The 18712-nt window shown below is 35.9% G+C and overlaps 1 protein-coding gene and 1 non-coding gene across 7 annotated transcripts in view; one reads left to right on the forward strand and one right to left on the reverse strand.

The window, feature by feature from the left end:
- NAALADL2 (N-acetylated alpha-linked acidic dipeptidase like 2) overlaps window positions 1-18712 on the reverse strand; it is a 1500734-nt gene that overhangs the window by 862491 nt on the left and 619531 nt on the right. The window lies entirely within an intron of this gene.
- LOC136173905 (small nucleolar RNA SNORD125) lies at window positions 5859-5955 on the forward strand. The gene has a single exon (XR_010664368.1). It is a non-coding gene; the product is annotated as a small nucleolar RNA SNORD125 (small nucleolar RNA).

Raw genomic sequence — 18712 nt, forward strand, 5'->3', positions numbered from 1 at the left:
TGGTTTGCCTTGGAAATGAACAGAGATCATTCTGTCATTTTTGAGATTGCATCCAAGTACTGTATTTCGGACTCTTCTGTTGACTATGATGGTTACTCCATTACTTTTAAGGGATTCCTGCTCACAGTAGAAGATATAATGTTCATCTGAGTTAAATTCACCCATTCCAGTCCATCTTAGCTGGCTGATTCCTAGAATGTTGATGTTCACTCTTGTCATCTCCTGTTTGACCACTTCCAATTTGCCTTGATTCATGTACCCTACATTCCAGGTTCCTATGCAATATTGCACTTTACAGCATGAGACCTTGCTTCTATCACCAATCACATCCACAACTGGGTATTCTTTTTGCTTTGGTTTGTCTTGCTAACCACCTCTAGAGGACCACAAACTCCAGAAAGAAATGCAACCTGGCTAAGCTTGACAGTAGTCTTGTAAAACCGAGAGCCATGGACTCTGCTAAGCAACATCTGAACCCTTGACTCATGAAAACCAAGAAAATAATTTTGTATTAAGCCAATATGTTGTGATAGCTTGCTGTATCACAATATAAAATATATCATCGAAGAATTATTCATTTTGACCATGTGGTGGCTACTTTTATGTGTCAACTTGACTGAGCCTCAGGGTGCTAAAATATTTGATCAAACATTATTCTGGGTGTTTTCATAAGGATGTTTCTGGGTAAGATGAATATTTTTTTATTTTTTAAGATGAATATTTAAATAGGTAGACTGAGTAAAGCACATTGCATTCTCTAAAGTGAGCAGGACTCACCCAAACAGCTAAAGGCCTGAAAAGAACAGAAATGCTGATATCGCTCAAGTAAGAAAGAATTATTGCTGCCTGATAGTTTTGAAGTTGGACATGAGCTTTTCTTTTGCCTTTGGACTTAAACTGAAATAGAGGCTCTTCCCGGTGCATGACCTGCCAACTTTTGAACTGGACCTATACAGTCAGCTGTCTCAGCTTGCTCACTTACCCTGAAGATCTTTGAACGTGCCAGCCTCCATAATCATATGAACAAATTCCTTCTAATACACACATACACACACACACACACAAACTCACTCTGTTGTTTCTGTTTTTCTAGAGAACCTTGACTAATACAGGCAATAGTCACAAGTGAAAAGAACTGCCAATCTTAGAGATGGAGGGAACTGTAAACATCAGCTTGAGAAATTTCCATCCTCAATCTGCAGACTCTATGGACTGTTGGCTCATTTTAATTTAACAAAAGCACAAGTTTATAGCCCTGATTTCTTAGCAAACACTTTCAAACTGACCCAAAAACTGTCTTCCTCACAGGGGCTAGTTATACTAGCCTATAGTAAGTATTGATATATTTCCTCTTTCAAAGATTTGGATAACTGTTTGGCCTCTAATAAATCTTATCTTATCCAAGTGAAACAGCTCTATTTCTTTTAGTTCTTTCCTGCATGACATAATTTCAGAACAACTCACATTCTCTCCAGGTATTTTTTAAGGTGCATTAAGTCTTCTATGCACTCAGAACTAAAAACAACATTCTCAACTAAATATGATCAAAATAAAATGTAATGGTATTATTAAATCCTTTGAACTATTTCTAGTATGTCAAAGAGACTTGGTTTATATAGTATTCAATTGTGGCTCATATTACAGATTAGTTTAATTATTGTCTTATTATATGTGAGAGTTGAACTATAAAGAAAGCTGAGCGCTGAAGAATTGATGCTTTTGAACTGTGGTGTTGTAGAAGACCTTTGAGAGTCCCTTGGACTGCAAGGAGATTCAACCAGTCCATTCTAAAGGAGATCAGTCCTGGGTGTCCATTGGAAGGACTGATGTTGAAGCTGAAACTCCAATACTTTGGCCACCTGATGCGAAGAGCTGACTCATTGGAAAAGACTCTGATGCTGGGAAAGATTGAGGGCAGGAGGAGAAGGGGACGACAGAGGATGAGATGGTTGGATGGCATCACTGACACAATGAACTTGGGTTTGGGTGGACTCTGGGAGTTGGTGATGGACAGGGTGGCCTGGCGTGCTGAGGTTCATGGGGTCGCAAAGAGTTGTAAAGGACTGAGTGACTGAACTGAACTGTCTTATTATAAAGTCCAGAAAACTAAGCATTTGATATCTCAGCCTCCCTTGCAGCTAGGAGCAATTAAGTAATACCATGCTTATTAATGAAGTATATAGAGAGAAGTCTATTAGGGATGAATCATCATTTTCCTCAATAAAATGATTAAACCTCACCAAGAAAAAAATATTGCCTTTCCTTTCTTCCTGCCTGAAAAGCTATCATGATACATGGAAGTTTAGCAGTTATCTTGTGACCACAGGGCGACAAACACAAACAGAGAGGAAAGACAAATAACGGAGTCTCTGATGAGAGCATAAGCAATTCCATCAACTCTGGACTACCCACTTCCTATCTTCTGGTTGTATGAGAAAAATAAACTTTTATTTTTAAAACCACTATAACTGGGTTTTATGTTACTTGTAACTGAATGCATTCTAAACTGGCACTGGTTTTTTTGGTTTGTTTTTTAAACAGAAACTAAACCTCAGGAAGCTAAAGAGTTTGCCAAAGGCCACATATCTAGTAGAAGAGCCATAACCTCCTTAGCTCAGCTTTCTTGACACCATATGGTTGGCCATTTTACATAATGTTGCCGCTCTAAAGGTATAATATGAATGCTCTATTTTACATATATCACAAAGACAATCTCAATGTTAAAACTAGGATGTGACTAAGACATACACCCTCCGGCACATAAGATGGTCTACAAATAATATAGAAACAATTCTTGGTCATAAATATATTTCAAGACACTCAAGTGAAACATTCAATTATGACCATAAAATTCAATCCAATAAATAAAAACCATAGTGACCCAGAAATTGTTCTTGGGAACTGCCACTCTGGCCTAATCAGAACAGTCCTCTTTTCCTCTTTCCATTAAATTGCATACTTTGGGTCTTACATAAAAGTGGCCTTAGAAGTTAACTTTCTATTTCAACAATAATCCTGAATGAACAATTTTAAGTCTACCACAGAAAGCATACCGAAAATATATTGCCTCATGACCATGAACACAAGAAAAATCTTTGGGGGTCCTTCTCAACTTTTTTTTTTTTTTTAAATGCAGTAAAGAACAATTTTTGCTTTCTTCTACATAGCCATTTTCTCACTCTCTACAATAGGCATACACTTACCAATTTAACTTTAAAAGACACTTTCCTGGCAGATAATCCCTAGTTTGAACAAAAATCCTTCAACTGACATTTTTTGCCATTTTAGAAGAAGGGAAAAAACAAAGCTCACACACAATGTATACTTGAAGGCAAATAAAATGTAATTGAAGGCTCTACTCTTTTATTTCCAACTTATCAAAAAGCCACATAAATTAAAGTACAAATCCCACCACCAAAGACATAGTAAAAGGTTGGAAGAATATTCTAAAGGTCACATTATCTTAATGAAGTGCCACTTCCTGACAACATGGCCATGATATTGGAGTAATATACTCCATTTAGTGGGAAATGCTCTGTGAAATCCATGCCCTCTGCACTCTAAACAAAGACATCGGTAATTTTCTTAAAAGGTCACACACAAAAGTGTTATTTAAAACTAGGCATTTGCCAGTTGTGAATATATGAAAGGTGAATATCAGATTTAGGAATTGGGATAAACTGTTTGTAAAATGCCAGGGTTTTTCACCTATGCTTTAAATATATAAAATTATGTCAGATCATTTCATTCTTTGATATCATTTTATTGAAATATTAAAGGGAAAATTATACTGAAGATTTTAATAAGATTATATCTAAAGCATCTGAAACTGAAACTGTTAGTCACTCAGTCATGTGACTCTTTGCGACCCCATGAGCCTGGAGGCTCCTCTGTCCATGGGATTTCCCAGGCAAGAATACTGGAGTAGGCTGCCCTTTCCTTCTCCAGGATACCTTCCTGACCCAGGGACTGAACCCGGGTCTCCTGCATTACAGTCAGATTCTTTACCACCTGAATCACCAGGGAAGCCTCTGACTTACTCAAAATTGAAAGTGCGTTTGAGTAAACTGACAAAGTTTATTTAGCGTTTGTTTTATTTTAGATTTTTCAGGGAAGAAGTTGCATATTTATATATATGCCACAACTTCAAGTACATTCTCAATAAATATTTTAAAAATATAATTATTATATACTTGTCACCTCAAGAAGAAAGACCTAGCAACCTTATTTATCAAAGTCCTTGAGTGAATAACAATCATTGCCACACTGCTAAAAGAAATACCTATTCTATTTACATAAATTTACTTAGCATGAGTGGATAAGGAGGTTAAAACAATTATGCTTTTTTTTAATGTTTGTAGAATTATAGAAATATCATGGTCAAATAAATTTGTGATAATGTGAAAAAGGTAGTATTTTATTTTTTTTTGAAAGTTTAAGACTTTATTACTTTTTTTTCATTTATTTTTATTGGTTGGAGGCTAATTACTTTACAATATTGTAGTGGGTTTTGCCATACATTGACATGAATCAGCCATGGATTTACATGTGTTCCCCTTCCCAATCCCCTCTCCCACCTCCCCCCTCCCCATCCCATCCCTCTGGGTCTTCCCAGTGCACCAGCCCTGAGCACTTGTCTTCTGCATCCAACCTGGGCTGGTGATCTGTTTCACCCTTGATAGTATATTTGTTTCAATGCTATTCTCTCAGAACATCCCACCCTTGCCTTATCCCACAGAGTCCCAAAGTCTGTTCTGTACATCTGTGTCTCTGAAAAAGATAATATTTTAAAACTAGAAAGATAAGACATTTAATAAGTAGAAGCTGGAAAACTGGTTAATAACATCAGAAATGAAGCACAGTCATCTTAAACATTTATTATAAAATAATCATAAAAATAAACCTCAGGTGGATTTTAAATATTTTGCACATATTACAGAAAAATTTTTGATAATTACCCAGAAGAAAAATAAGGACTATATATATATATATATAGTCTATATATATAGACTATATATATATATATACACACACACACACAGAAGACAAAAATGCACATTAAAAATGGACAGATTTGGCAAATCAAAATTTAAATTTTCTACATGCATAAAAAAGTAACAATTCAAAGAGATTAAATATTTATAGTACACTTGATGAAGAAAAGATTATGTTAAGAATGTCTATAAAATAGAAAAAAACTAACAGACACTTCGCAAAACACAATTAGACAATCTACATATGGAAAATACTTTAATTTCACTAGTAACACATGAAAAGGAAACAAAATGTTTCCAATGCTTCTTTGCTTTATCAAACACAATAGAATGTTTTAAATGATTGATGACTTTTGAGTAAAGATGGAATAACAAACACATGCTTCTATAATCCTTTGTTTCTTAAAAACCCAGTGAACTTCCACAATAAAATAACCATAACAATAAGAGGAAGGAACTGGGATAGTGATGATGAGTAAGAAATAAAAGCATCTACGGATCTGAAGTCTTTCAGGTGCTGCGATACAATTGGATTGACAGAGGAAGAATATTTAGGAAATTAGGTTGCCAAATCCAGGAGGTAAGCAAACATGGTGCCTGACCAAGAGGGGTGAGAAAAGCGTCTCCAAGCTTAGAGTCAAGGAAAGCTAAGAGTCAATATGACCATAGCCTTACTCTAGTTAATAATTCCACTTGAAACAACTGAGGAAGCTGGGGGCTCTCCTTTCCCCAAAGGAGGAAACAGAGCAACTGGTAATCTGGCTTTAGGCCCAAGTCAGGAATGCACTATCAAAAAAAGTATAGTTTGTATCTCTGCTGGGGTTTAGATTGGAGCCTGAGCGGCAAAACTGAATATACAGACGGTAACTCCACACCCTCTCCTGATGGTCCTTCCTCCTGAGTGGCCCTGGCGATGAGCTAACTGAGCCTCTAAGGAGTTGACTGAAGGGGCTGCTTCCTCCAGGAGAGCCTGTGCACTAGTGTTCTCCGGCCGTCTGTCACACTGGGGAGGGGGGCACCCTGCTCCTTTCCCTCAGGGAACTCTGCAGGCCCCAGGAGTGCTCCTGATCATTGCTCACAGTGAATTTACTGCGTGTGGAAAACTTTCCGGGTACCAAGCCCTGTGTCGAGAACTTTAGGAGTCTTTGTCTCTCTTGAGCCCCTTCACGGCCCAGTGAGGTCGATGCTATTAAGCCCCATTTAGAAGAGAAAGAAACGGTAACCCACTCCAGTGTTCTTTCCTGGAGAATCCCAGGGACAGAGGAGCCTGGCGGGCTACAGTCCATGGGATCACAGAGTCAGACATGACTTAGTGACGAAACCACCACCACCACCACCAACTCCACATTCCCAAGGAGACACAGAGGAAAAGAAAACCAAGGTTGGGTGGCTCAACCACTAAGGAGTCTAAGGAATGTCTTGCTTCTCAAACTTCAATGTACTTATGAACTGAATCTGGGCAGTTTTATGAAATACAGAGTCTGATTCAGTAGATCCAGGCTAGGGCCAGAGATTCTGCATTTCCAATGATCTCACAGGGGATCCCCACAAAGCTGACCTTAATATTTCCTTTGAGTAGCATGGCAAAAGGCTTTCATTCCCAGCATAAAACTTTCCATACCCTAGAAACTACAGAGATTCATTTCAATTCCCCATCGCTGAGAAACTTGGGAAACTTTTTTCTCTTTAGCATATTTTTAATTAGATGTCATTTAATCAGAGATTATTTTTCAATCTATTGCATGAAAGTGAAAGTGTTAGTCACTCAGTCATGCCCAACTCTTTTACAATCCCATGGACTGTAGCCCATTAGGCTCCTCTGTCCACGGAATTCTCCAGGCAAGAATACTGGAGTGGGTTGCCATTTCTTTCTCTGGGGGATCTTCCCAACCCAAGGATTGAGTACAGGTCTCCTGCATTGCAAGCAGACTCTCTACTGACTGAACCACCAAGAAAGACCTAATCTATTGCATATATTGGCATAAAACGCACATCCAGTTCTGTTTTAGTTTTTTTTTCCATTTCTACTTTAAATGGAATCTAAATATCACAGAGACTTAATAGTCATGATCATCCATTTTAAAATGAAAGAATTTTCTTCTTTAACAGTCAGAAGCTATTTTTTTCATTAAAAACATTAATCTTTCCATTATACTTCTCCCACATAATTTTTTGAGATATAATTCACACACCATAAAATTCACTTAAGTGAACAATTTAGAGACTTTTTTTTTTTTTACCATAATCAAAGTTGAGCAATCTTCACAGAGCATTCTTAATCACTCACAAAAGACCACCCCTCACCCATTAGCAGTTACTGTCCATCCATTTTTTCACTTTGTCTTATAAAAAATATGTCATCCAGGACTAGAGATATTTTTTACTGTTTTCTTATCAGTTGGAATTTTATTTTTCTTGCCTTATTATTCTGGGTAGATCCTCCAGTACAATACTACACAGAAGTTGTGACAGTAGACATTCTGGTCTCTATCTGGATCTCAGGGGAATAGCATTTTAGTATGTCATCATTAAGAATGATGTTAGCTAAGAGTTTTTAATAGATGGTCTTTACCAAGGAGAGGAAATTCTTTTTCATTTCTGGTTTTTCAAATGCAGTTATCATGAAGGGTGTTGGATTTTATCAAATGATTTTTTGAGATGACTTCTATTGAGATAATCATGTGGTTTCTGTCTTTTATTCTATTAATGTGGTATATTATATTTATACATTTATTACATTATTTTCAAATGTCAAACCTTATATTTCTTAGATAAAACCCAGTTGGTCATGGTGTATAATACTTTTTATGTCACTGAATTTGGTTAGCATTTCACTGAGGATTTTTACACTTATATTGATAAAGAATATTGATTTTCTTATCTTTTGACAGCTTGTACTGGTTTTAGAATCAGGTGATAATGGCTCATAAAATGAGTTTGGAATTATTTGTTTACTTGGTAACTTTTGAAAGACTATGAAGGACTGGTGGTAATTTTTCTTTAAAGGATTGGTAGAATTCTCCAGTGAAGCCATATGGGCTTGATCTTTTTTTTGTGGGAAGTTTTTTGATTACTAATTCAATCTTTTCTTAAACATCTGTTCCAGTTTTCAGCTTCTTCTTTAGTCAGACCTAGTACCTCATGTCTAAGAATTTATTTTTAGATATAGCTATCATAGTATTACCAAATAATTATTTTCATTTTTGTAATGCATGTAGTAATAGCCCCTCTTTCATTCCTGATTTCCTGATTTTAGAATGATCCAAACCTTTTCCCTTTTCTTTTTATATTTTTTATCTTTTCTTGACAATAGGTTTGTTTAAATCGTATGATAATGGCAACTTTGGAAAGTTGGGTTTGTTGTTGATGCTTCTTAGTGATTCTCCTGAGTTTATAAAGTCTGTGATCTTCAGCATGTGTATCCACAGAAGTTTCTTCTCATTTTGCTTAGTGGTTATCGAATAAATTATAAAGAGATTTCCCCAAATTCTTAGAACCAAGAAGATCTCCAGACTAAGCCACAAGGCCTGGTGTACATGGTGGGTCATTCCTGTATCACTCAGGCAGGCAGTTTACAACACCACCTTAACCTTCACTTCCTGTTTGTCCAGAAATTCAAAATCAGCCAGAGGTGAAATTTTGACTCTTCTCAAGTCTTTCCTTGACACAGTTCTTTATATGTGAAAGGACTTCTATATTCTCCAGAGCTTCTCAAAGCCCCCAGTCTATAGACATCTCATTCCCCAGATTTATTTTTAATTCTTTGGTCAGCTTCTTGTTTACCCAACCCTGATGGTCTTCTTAGGAAGCTTTGGCATTAAACAGTTGCTACTGATGGTTTCTCAGTAGTCAATACTCCCAGAGAAAAGGCTGTTTGAACTAAACAGGCTCTAAATGCAGTTAAATGATGGCTTATCTTGGTAATGTAAGTTTCCAAGGATGACCAGAAAAGTCAAATAATGAGCATCTTGAAATGGGAGCTTTTGGGAGCCTCAAAATAAGTTTTTTCCCCTCCAGTGACTGCTAGGCTACTGGTTTTCACTATGCTTGCAGGACCAATGGCTTCCAAGGCTACTACTACAATGCTGGGAAGAGCAGGTGGGGGTATAAATTGGCCAAGTCAAAATGCCACAGACTCCCTGTTATTAAAAGTCAGCTTTTCTAGAATAAACATCCCTTGAATTATTGCAAACTTTTAGATATTTTCAGAGCTCTAAAAAAATTGATACTTTTTGGCACTGTTCTTATTATTATTAATGAGAAATAATATCTTGGAGGTGCTGACTCCACTATTACCCTATAGTAAGTTTTCTTTTTTTTTTTTTTTTGAGAGAAAATCCATAGTTGGTTCACCCATTGCCAGGGCTTTGGGAAAAGCACTTTCACTATTTGATTCAATCACTATCCATCTGAGACCTCTGTTCATAAATATGGGCAACATCAGATTTATGAAGAAAATTAGAAGTATGAAAAACTAATCTAAGATAAACAGAATTGACTCCTGAAGAAACAAGTATCATAGACACTGCTAATCAATTTGCTGCCCAAGGATAAATAACATGGCATTAGTAGCATTTTATTATCAGTTTAGAATCTCAAGTCCCTACCTCAAGCTTACTAAATCTGCATTTAAATGTATTCTTTAGGTGACATATGCACACTGAAGTTCAAGAAGTATTGACCTAGAGAACAGAAGATAATTCTTAAAAATCACTCTAAAGTGTTCTGAAATACTGTTATGCTTTCCCACCTCTTCAAAGAACAGGATTGTAAAAATAAATCAGGCAGAGAACAAACATTAGATTCAGAAAACGAAAATGTTTCCAAAGTTGAAAAAATTTAAAGGATAGATAAAACAATGAATGGACAATACTTAAGTTTCTCTTATTTCAGTACATGTTGTGAAACAAAACACTAATTGCCTTTTGTTTGGGATAGCTTTTTTTCAAGGATATTTGAATAGGATGAAGCCTTGGAAAGTTGTGGAAGTGTTTCCCTTTAGAGTAAAGGGTCAGTTTGCTTATAGCCTTGGATGATAGAGTGGCATTTACCACTGGAGCAAAGGGTAGGCATGCTTCATGCTCTCTTTAAAAACTCAGGTTTTAAGCTCAGGGTTTCTCTCATGTTTGAGCAGTCACCTCACGGGACTTAGGAGCAAGGGAACTGACACAAATATATTGCTGCTCCTGCTACCTATGATGCCATGGGTAATACTTCTCTTAGTCTCTAACTCAGTTTTCTGTATCTGTGAAACTCTGAGAGGTTAATTTGTGAGCCACAAGTAGGTAAAAATCCCAGGCCATTCACAGTATTTGACAAAAATAAAATGTACACTAATGAAAATCAAACCAAGAGAAACAAGCTAGGAGATCTCGTCATATGTCAGGAAAAATGAGAGAAGGAAAAAAAAAAAAAATATATATATATATATATACACACACATATATACACACACACACATATATATGTGTGTGTATATATATATAAATAAAGTTTAAAAACTTGGGGATCCCAAAGATATGATAAGAATACTAGGAGATAACAAAGAAAATGAAAATGAACAGAAACAAAAAATGAATATAAATTTTCTTTAAAAAGGCATTTATAGGATGAGACAGAGTATACATGGAGAGTGCTATCAATATGAAAGTTAAGATATCAACTTCGTTATAACTCAAAATTTTATAAGTTCAGAGAAAAAATTCTAAAGATTTTTTTGGAAAAACAGATTTTCTACAAAGGAACAAGATCCAAACAACTATTAGAGATCTTAACAGCCAAGTTTTGCGTTAGAGGACAAGGTCTTCAGAGCTGGAACTTGATTGGAGAAATAAAATACAAACTGAGCAATCTATAAATATCTAAAACATCAGTCTATTATGAAGGGAATATAAAATCATCTTCAAACATTTTTTTAAAAAATTAGAACATTTACCCTGTGATTTTGTGACCAGAATCACTCAAAGAGAAACTCCACCAAAATAAAAATGAACTGTAAGAAAAAGGAACAATCTAGGCTATAAGAAGGCAAGAACAACTGAGTAAGATTCAGGAGAGAAAAATGCTAAGGGGGAAAAAGAGAAAAAAATCATTGAAAACATGTTAGACTTTGATATGTGTAAGATTCTCTACCAACATTTTCTTTTCTTTTTTTTTTTATATAATAAACCTATATGGTACAGCAGAATTATATAAACATAGAAATGTAAAGTTTAATAGTTTTCAACAGTTGAACATATAGTCTACCAATTGCACTTAAAAAATATTAAATGCTAGAAGCATGGCCTTCTAATTTCACACTAGGAAATTCTTAGAGACCAAAAATACCTAAAGTTATCATAAAATGAGTAAGTTACTTTACAACTGTCAACAACCTACTTGTCACTTGGAATACCATCAGCAACTGAAACTAGAATTTTGTCCCTTCATAAATGCTCAAATATGTCATATTTTATGTTCTAAAAGTTACCAGTGACAAATATGCAACTGCTTTTCCAGGTTTAAGGTCATATGAATATATATCCATGAAGCTTTTACCCGAGTTTCTTGTGGCAGCTCAAAACTCTTATGATCAATTACCAAAAAGATAATAGTTGCAGTGCTTCCTTGCAAAACAAGAGATAGATCACAAAACAGATCAGAAATGTGTTTATGGTGTGAATATCTGAACAAATGAGGTAACAGAGGGAAACACCAACACCCTAAGAGCAGAATAGCCTCAGACTGGAGAGGAGGGAGAAAGACTGCATTCTACTCATTCTTTCCACCTCTGATATATTTGATTCCTGTTTCAGATCTGATATTGAGCCTAAAATAGAAAAAATCCCTTTTGAATCAATATGTCATTTTTTACTGGCAATTAGCAAGTACCTCTAAAGCCTACATGAGTATGTAATGCTCAGAAGAAATGAAGTGAGAATCTAATAAAGTGTCATACCAATATGGGTAGATGTATTGAAGAGATGGTTGGAAACACATTTGTTAGAATGCTCATCTCTCAGTGTCTTAAATTCTTGTCTGTCATCCATGAGCCAAGGGTTACTAGGACTCATTAAATAAATGAGTTACCAATTTTGGCCCTAATCCTGGCTTCCAATAATCTGAACAAAATTTCAAAAATCCCCAAAGCTTTGTGTAGTTAACTATATAAGTGTTTAGAGAAAGAGAAAGGCTTCTCTGAAGCAAACTTCAAATTATTCTGCAAACATATTACCCCAAACAGCAAACACTGAATACAGTTTCCTCTACCACCAGATATCAAATGTAGATTCCTTATGCACCAACATCTTAGAGGTGCTGAAAGCATTAATTATACTGGATATATTTCAAGCAATCTTGAAGATAAAATTTGCCAAGTGAAAAACAGCAGACTCCAAGATGTTGTTAATAATAATGTATTCTAGACACTAGACCTAGAAAACATAGCATCAGCATGAAAAGCGAATTTTAAGACTGAAAAGTGCTATATCCACAATATGCAAAATATCGATAATAATATATTCCAAGAGGCATTTGCAGAAAATAAGGCCATGGCATGAATAAAAAGCAACTTTTCAGGCTGACAGAAAAATTAAGGCATTAAAGAAAGAATGAATAAAAATGTATTGTAAATATGCAGTGGCATGCAGACACACTATCTACAGTTACGTGGTGTGTGCTCAGGCATGAACATTTCCTGGGCTCTGAGCTGATGCATGTTTTTTAAAATGGAGTTCTGCATATTTTAGTGCAGGATTAATACTATGTATCCTGAAAAAAAAAAAAAAAAAGAAGAATGAACACCCTTCACGGAAACTGAATATTATGTTGTGGACTTGCCTATAAAAGTATGATTGAGAATTGTATAAATAAGTGGCTTTATTTTTTATATATGACTTCACAGTTTACAAAACCATTTCAAATTTATTATCTCAGTTGATCCTTGAAATAACATACTTACCATAGTTACTGTTGTTACTGGGGTATAAAATGACAGAAAATGCCACCAAGTTAAGAAGTAGGGGTAGAGATGGGGCAGAGAAGAGCAAAGAAGGTCTTCTGACTTCTTCTCTGGAGTATTTGTGTCTTCATCACACTGACACTGAGGAAATGCCACCTCTAAGTATACTGCCATTTAGCTAGAAGATTTAATTATATGTCTATTTCTTGATTCCACAAATATTGTCAATTTATACCAAGCATCCAGCTAAATTCTGCACATATAATGAAAAAACACAAAACAAAACCTGTCCTTGTTCTTATAAAAGTAACAGACTAGTTTATTCCGCTAATTAATGGGTTTCTGAGGTCTGGGTATTTGCATGGACAATGGGGCCAGTTTATTAAAAAATGGTGGAGTGGGAGAGGGGCAGTTTAGAAAGAAATGATTATAAATTCAGGCTTGGATACATGGATTCAGGAGTCTTTCAAATAACCAAAAATAGATGTTAAATAGGTAGTGGACATTGGCTAGGTGAGTGGATGTGTATAGAAGTGTAGTGAATGATCATGTACGTGTGTGCATCCTTTTATAGGTGTAAGATCTATGTAGCTTTGTAAGGTAAAAGTATGAAGTCTACTCTTAGCACAGAGTGTTGGTATACATTTGCATAAATTTATTAAACAATAAAATTAAAGAAATAAAAATGCATGAATAAATGCAAGAACAAGACATGGATTTGTGAGCAGGTATGTATGTACATACACACACATCTCTCAAAGCCACGTCTATGTAAGTTAAAGTGGTATGGGAAAATGGAATATACCTTTCCTGCTCTGTATTAAACTCTAGGTACTCAGTAAACATTTTGCAAATAGAACTTCCTACTGTTAAATCATCACGAACTATTTTCTTCTGCTTACCTCTCCAGTAAATTTAAAACTAGGAAAATAGTGGTAAATGGTCAAAATACTCCAGCATAAAGGCTTCCCTGGTGGCTCAGATGGTAAAGCATCTACCTGCAGTGCAGGAGACCCAGGTTTGATCCCTGGGTCAGTTAAGATCCCCTGGAGAAGGAAATGGCAACCTACTCCAGTACTCTTGCTTAGAAAATTCCATGGACAGAGGAGCCTTGTAGGCTACTGCCCATGGAGTCTCAAAGAGTCGACCACAACTGAGCAACTTCACTTTCGTTTTCAAAGAATACAAAGGAGGATAACATGTTACCTTTTTTTGCAATTCATGACATTCAAATATGAAAAAAAATTTACATTAAAATATACCACATTTAAAATTAAATGCAATGAAACTAGAACACTTTCTAATACCATACACAAAAATAAACTCAAAATGGATTAAAGATCTAAATATAAGACCAGAAACTATAAAAACTCCTAGAGGAAAATATAGGCAAAACACTCTCTGACATAAATCACAGCAGGATCCTCTATGACCTACCGCCCAGAGTAGTGGAAATAAAAGCCAAAATAAACAAATGGGACCTAATTAAACTTAAAAGCTTTTGCACAAGGAAACTATAAGCAAGGTGAAAAGACAGCCTTCAGAATGGGAGAAAATAATAGCAAATGAAGCAACTGACAAAGTATTAATCCCGAAAATATACAAGCAACTCTTGCAACTCAATTCCAGAAAAATAAACGACCCAATCAAAAAATGGGCCAAAGAACTAAACAGACATTTCTCCCAAGAAGACATACAAATGGCTAACAGACATGAAAAGATGCTCAACATCACTCATTATCAGAGAAATGCAAATCAAAACCACAATGAGGTACCATCTCACGCTGGTCAGAATGGCTGCTATCCAAAAGTCTACAAGCAATAAATTCTGGAGAGGGTATGGAGAAAAGGGAACCCTCTTACACTGTTGGTGGGAATGCAAACTAGTATAGCCACTATGGAGAACAGTGTGGAGATTTCTTAAAAAACTGGAAATAGAACTGCCATATGACCCAGCAATCCAACTCCTGGGCATACACACTTGAGGAAACCAGAATTGAAAGAGTCACGTGTACCCCAGTGTTCATTGCAGCACTGTTTATAATAGCCAGGACATGGAAGCAACCTAGATGCCCATAGGGAGATGAATGGATAAGAAAGCTGTGGTACATATACACAATGGTATATTACTCAGTCATTAAAAAGAATACATTTGAACCAGTTCTAATGAGGTGGATGAAACTGGAGCCTATTATACAGAGTGAAGTAAGTCAGAAAGAAAAACACCAATACAGTATACTAATGCATATATATGGAATTTAGAAAGATGGCAATGATGACCCTATATGCAAGACAGCAAAAGATACACAGATGTATAGAACAGTCTTTTGGACTCTGTGGGAGAGGGAGAGATTGGAATGATTTGAGAGAATAGCATTGAAACATGTATATTATCATATGTGAAACAGATCACCAGTCCAGATTTGATGCATGAGACAGGGTGCTCAGGCCTGGTGCACTGGGATGACTCTGAGGGATGGGATGGGGAGGGAAGAGGGAGGGGGATTCAGGATGGGGAACCCATGTACACCCATGGCTGATTCATGTCAATGTATGCCAAAAACCACTACAATATTGTAAAGTAATTAGCTTCCAATTAAAATAAATAAATTAAAAAATTCAATTAAATGCAAGAGGTCTATGTAATTCCTTCCTTTCAAAATTTTGTTAATAATGTACTATAAGATATCTGTGTGAATAAAAGTATTTTTTTCTTTAAAAAGTGTGCTTTTTTTTTTTTTTGCCAAGAAAAGGACTCTCTTTAGCCCACAATTGCATGTGATCTCACCATATGACTAAATGACTAACAGAGTTGTTTGTGTTGACTAGGTAGCATATTGCAATCACCCATGGGTAGAATGGCCATGTGTTCTAGTTTACACAGTCCCAATTGATACCACTTGCCCCAACACAATTATCAATAGCACCTTTTCCCCCCTTTTCAAAAATGTCCAAGTTTGCATGATAAATTATTTGCTCACCATAAATGTGAAATTCTTTTTAAAAAATAAAAAGTCCTCAACTTTTATCCAGTTAGCCTAAGTCATAGGTCATTTCAATTTGGGGACAATAACCTGTTTATTCTAAAAGGTACCTTTGGTTTGGTCCCTTAGTTAAGAACTGCTGAGTTAAAGTTCATCAAGTTACAGAAATAAAGAAGCATTTGGTGGCAGATATTCATATGCTGAATACACAACAGGGGCAACTGGATGGCGAGTCTAAAAGTAGTTTGGTGATATCTTTACGGAAGGAAAATAGGAAATTTTGAGTCATCAAATGTCTAAACCTGAATTTGTGAAAACTACTTCAGTTGTGACAGGTGAGTGGTATGTTGCTCATAATAATGTGGTTCAGACAATAAACTTATGCCTTATTTAGGTGAATATCATCTAAAAGTTCAGTCAACTGACTTTGCATAATTTTGTTTGACTTAATATAGAGTTGATTATTAAAACAATTCCATATAAACAATATTATTTTTCATTCTTTAAAGTTTTGTTTTGTAAATTTTCCAGGAATATAAATACACAGATTTTATGTAGTATCCTTCCCACTAATCTAATAAAAATAAGTATTCTACTTCATGATTTTAAATAAAGATGTTATATTTATTGATATTTATGTTTTATGATATTTAAAATGTTATAATATTTATTGATAAATAAACATGATGTAATATTTATTTTTGCTCTAACAAGAATCCTGGTTCAAGATTTTGGACTGTGAATGACAAGTAAAACTTCTTGCCTGCTTTCTCCTCATCTCAGAGCTCTCTCTTATAAATAACGAGAATCTATATTTTCAGTTAAGTAGTGGGTCAGGGTTAGGAGGGGATTCAAGAAGCATTTGAGTGTTCATCCTCTCTACATTCCTTGCATCTTTCCTCCCTTCAATCTGATTCAGTAACTATCCAGCCCACAAAGGCCTGCAAACTTGCAGATATCCTTGCCTGCTTAACTGAGCTCTTTGCAGACCTACACCAACACCCCTCCTTGGTCACTCCTTAGACTAGGATGCATACAACAGCATATAGTCCATTCTGCTGCCCCTTTGCCTAAGAACGGGGCTACAACTAGATGCAGAAACAGGCATGAAACCACTTGGGTAGGGAATTTCAGGTTCAGGTACACACAGAATGCAATCTTGGGGTAGGGGAACAGTAGGATTCACCTGGGCCCAATTATAGGAGAATCACTTGGCCATGGAACCCTGGTTACCTTGCATATCTTTACATAGGCCATGTGGGCAAGGCTTAATCACCTAGATCATCTAAGTCCTGGTCAAACACCATGTTATTCTCTGAAAACATGAAAACATAGGAGGCATCAGAGGAGGTGCTACAAAGGTCATTTCCTTCCCATCTCCCTATCTTCTCAGGATGCTGTCATAAGATAACGTCTCATTTTCTGGGTTCTGTTGAGATATGAAGCTTTCTCTCTCCCCATGCTCTTTCGCTTGGAGGACAGCTACAGGCTGTAAACTGCTTAGTCACAGCACAGAAGAATCCCAGCCACAATGTTTGCCAGGACTCATGCCATTTCATGACATCATCCAGTGCTTTTGGTTTCAGTATCGTCTTGGGGACCAAGGCATGTGGAGAGCTGGCACCTTGGTGCATCCTGCTTTTGTTCTCTATGTAAGTAATAAGCTGTCTGAATTTTGAAGAGCTTGCCCTTTCTTTATAGGTTGAGTCTTTCAGCCTTCTTGACTTCATGGATGAGAAGTGTAACTACAAGAGGCTGGAGCAGGGTCCAGGAGTAAGGGCCCTGTTGCCAGATCTCAAGAAGGACTGCCATAGAGGTAGCAGCTCTCAATGAATTAGAGAAAGCTGAGTATAGAGAACTGATTGTGTGTGGATCCCACTCAAAAGGAAATGACACTACAACTTAAAACCAGGAGGAGATAGAATTTATTTGAGCGTATTTATGTCATGGTTTTTAATTGAATAGGAAAACTGAAAAAGAACAGTTTGCAAAACATGATATTGGTCAGCATGAAAATTAGGAAAGTATTTAATATGAGAATATTTTTTAAAAGCAGTACATAGAAAAAAAAGTTGCAACACAGTATATCCTATGTGAGCCTGATTTTGTAAAACAAAAGCATAGATTGAAAACTAGTAGTTTTCTTAAAAAAAAAAAATCCATGCTGTTGAAAATGACCATAATTACCTTTGTAATTAGAAAAGGAATAAAAACAAAATGGATAAGTGTAAAAGGGATAACTATATAAATACAAAAATGGCCAGAAGAGACATTAAAGTAAGAGAGAGATAAACAAGGTAATATTTAGACAAACGAAATATTGAAAACTAATTCAGTAGCACGTTGATTTTAATTAAGATTTTAAGCATTTACTTATGCTGGTGGATTTTACCATAAATGAAATAAAAAATAAAATAATTTATATGCTTTCCAAATTACTGACCTAGTGAAATTGTTGAGTATCAGTTCATATTTTAATTAGCTCCTTTATTCTAGGACTACCTGCTTTACCTGCCTTCTCTAAATAGATTGAAGGCATGCATTCTAGAAGTTTTGTAAGCAAATGCTGACAGAGAGGAAGAGGCTATCTAAAATGTAGGTTGTTGAGCTGTGCCTTAAGAATTTGGATTCAGTCAGTCTGAAGCAAAACACAGGATTCCGCTTCCCAAAAGATTCAGATGCTGAACATCTGGGAAACATTGGGCTAGTCCAAAAGTTCATTTGGGTGTTTCCATAAGTTCTTATAGAAACACCCAAATGAACTTTTCGAACAATCCAATACTTAGAAAGATTTT

The sequence above is a fragment of the Muntiacus reevesi genome, chromosome 8 (assembly GCF_963930625.1).
Source record: "Muntiacus reevesi chromosome 8, mMunRee1.1, whole genome shotgun sequence".
In the NCBI taxonomy this organism is placed as follows: Eukaryota; Metazoa; Chordata; class Mammalia; order Artiodactyla; family Cervidae; genus Muntiacus; species Muntiacus reevesi.